The sequence below is a fragment of the Mercurialis annua genome, assembly GCF_937616625.2.
Source record: "Mercurialis annua linkage group LG4 unlocalized genomic scaffold, ddMerAnnu1.2 SUPER_6_unloc_34, whole genome shotgun sequence".
NCBI classification, from domain to species: domain Eukaryota; kingdom Viridiplantae; phylum Streptophyta; class Magnoliopsida; order Malpighiales; family Euphorbiaceae; genus Mercurialis; species Mercurialis annua.
The window spans coordinates 7,501-10,000 of record NW_026605965.1 but is presented as its reverse complement, the minus strand read 5'-3'; positions in this window follow the sequence as shown (position 1 = coordinate 10,000).

The window sequence follows — 2,500 nt, the reverse complement described above, 5'->3', positions numbered from 1 at the left end:
ACATTAAAAATGCATCGTCGTAAAGGATCCAGACTCGCCGCGCGCCGACTTCCTCGGCATTTAAAATGCGTCGTCGAAAAGTCATGGAACGCGGCTCGTCGCATGCCTCGGCATTGAAAATGCGTCCTCGGCAAGCACACACGTCGTAAAATAGCATACAACGTGACACCATAAGCTATACATTCACCGAGATTCATTTCGGCAAATGCTCGCCTAGGTTTCCGTCAAAAAATACCAACAACCTACACCTCGGGGGCCGGGCCCCCCCGAATCCGAAAATATTTTTTCCAACACCGGAACGGGTCGACGAGTTTTTTTTTTCCTTCCCTCGTCAGTGCCATATGTGCGCCAAAAGGCGCGCACCAAAAGCCTTCGGCAGTTGGTGCAGGGAGGTGAGGCATAGTGCACCCCCCTAAAGAGCTCTTAGGACTTTTTTTGGACTGACAGGAGGAAATATCACATGTGCCCAGCAACCCCCCCCCCCCATTTTTAAAAATCGGCATGGAATTTTGATCTGAAATTTTGGAAATATGTTTATATATACCCAAACCTGCATAATAACAAATATCAGAATTTTTCGAGTCCCGGAAGTATTTTATTTTATTTATTTATCGTTTTACCTTCGGAAATTCATAACCGGCAAAAAAAAATTCCAAAAATCACCAAACTTCTTTCTAAATTCCTCATTTAATATATATTAACTACTGTATGAATATTGTTCGAGGAAAGTATTATAGAATTTCACTTAGTGCAAGACATATACATTTTTACACAGAGCAGAGGTTCATTCGGCTGGGAAGCAAAACCAGCAGAGGTTCATACGGCTGGGGAATGTATGCAAGGCATGCCAAGGCATGCCGAAGGGCTGCTGAAGCCCAGCCGAGAGGCTGCCGAAGGGCTGCCGAAGCCCTGCCGAAGGGCTGCCGAAGCCCTGCCGAAGCCCTGCCGATGCCCTGCCGAAGCCCTGCCGATGCCCAAGGGCTGCCCATGCGCTGCCGAAGGGCTGCCGAAGCCCTGCCGAAGCCCAGCCGAAGGGCTGCCGAAGGGCTGCCCATGCGCTGCCCATGCGCTGCCGAAGGGCTGCCGAAGCCCTGCCGAAGCCCAGCCGAAGGGCTGCCGAAGGGCTGCCCATGCGCTGCCCATGCGCTGCCGAAGGGCTGCCGAAGCCCTGCCGAAGGGCTGCCGAAGGGCTGCCGAAGGGCTGCCGATGCCCAAGGGCTGCCCATGCGCTGCCGAAGGGCTGCCGAAGCCCTGCCGAAGGGCTGCCGAAGGGCTGCCGAAAGGCTGCCGAAGCCCTGCCGATGCCCAAGGCCTGCCGAAGGGCTGCCGAAGGGCTGCCGAAGGGCTGCCGAAGGGCTGCCGAAGCCCTGCCGAAGCCCTGCCGAAGGGCTGCCGAAGCCCTGCCGAAGGGCTGCCGAAAGGCTGCCGAAGCCCTGCCGATGCCCAAGGGCTGCCGAAGCCCTGCCGATGCCCAAGGGCTGCCGAAGGGCTGCCGAAGGGCTGCCGAAGGGCTGCCCATGCGCTGCCGAAGGGCTGCCGAAGGGCTGCCCATGCGCTGCCGAAGGGCTGCCGGTGCGCTGCCGATGCGCTGCCGAAAGGCTGCCGAAGCCCAGCCGAAAGGCTGCCGATGCCCAAGGGCCGCCGCTGGGCTGGCGAAGGCCTGCCGACCGGCTGCCGAAGGTCCTTCCGATGGACATGCGAGGGCCTTCGGAGGGACGTCGGCGGGCCTTTCCGAGGGTCTTCGAGGCCACACACGCGCTCGCGTCTCGCGCCGAGCTGCCGAGTGCCCGAGTGCCCGCACCCGCACCCGGTCCCGCACCCGCACCCGCACCCGGTCATTAGATTAATGCACGGGGGGGGGGGGATTTTCCGCAATTCCGAGCATTTCGACGCAATTTTCCGGCCGGGCATTTTCCGCGATTCGCCGCAGTTTTTCCGGGCGGGGCATATCCGTAATTATCCGGGGGCATTTCCGTAATTTTGCCAGGCAGGGATTTTTCCGCAATTTCCAGCATTTTTCGCATAGCGCGCGCGCGCGCCGCTTGCACCGCGGACGAGGGCTTGCGGCAAGCCCGCGGGGGTGAGGAATGGTGCACCCCCCTAAAGAGCTCTTAGGACTTTTTTTGGACTGCCAGGAGGAAATATCACATGTGCCCAGCAACCCCCCCCCCCATTTTTAAAAATCGGCATGGAATTTTGATCTGAAATTTTGGAAATATGTTTATATATATCCAAACCCGCATAATAACAAATACCGAAATTTTTCGAGCCCCGGAGGTATTTTTTTTAATTTTTTAATCGTTTTACCTTCGGAAATTCATAACCGGCAAAATATATGTCCAAAAATCACCAAACTTCTTTGCAAAATCCCCTTTCAATGTATACTAACTACTCGCAAATTATTGTCCGGGACATTTTGCTTCCAATTTTATTTTGCTCGGGACACTATCATTTTGTGCACTTTTGCCGCAGTTTCCGCCACGCGGAATGGGCCGAAAAT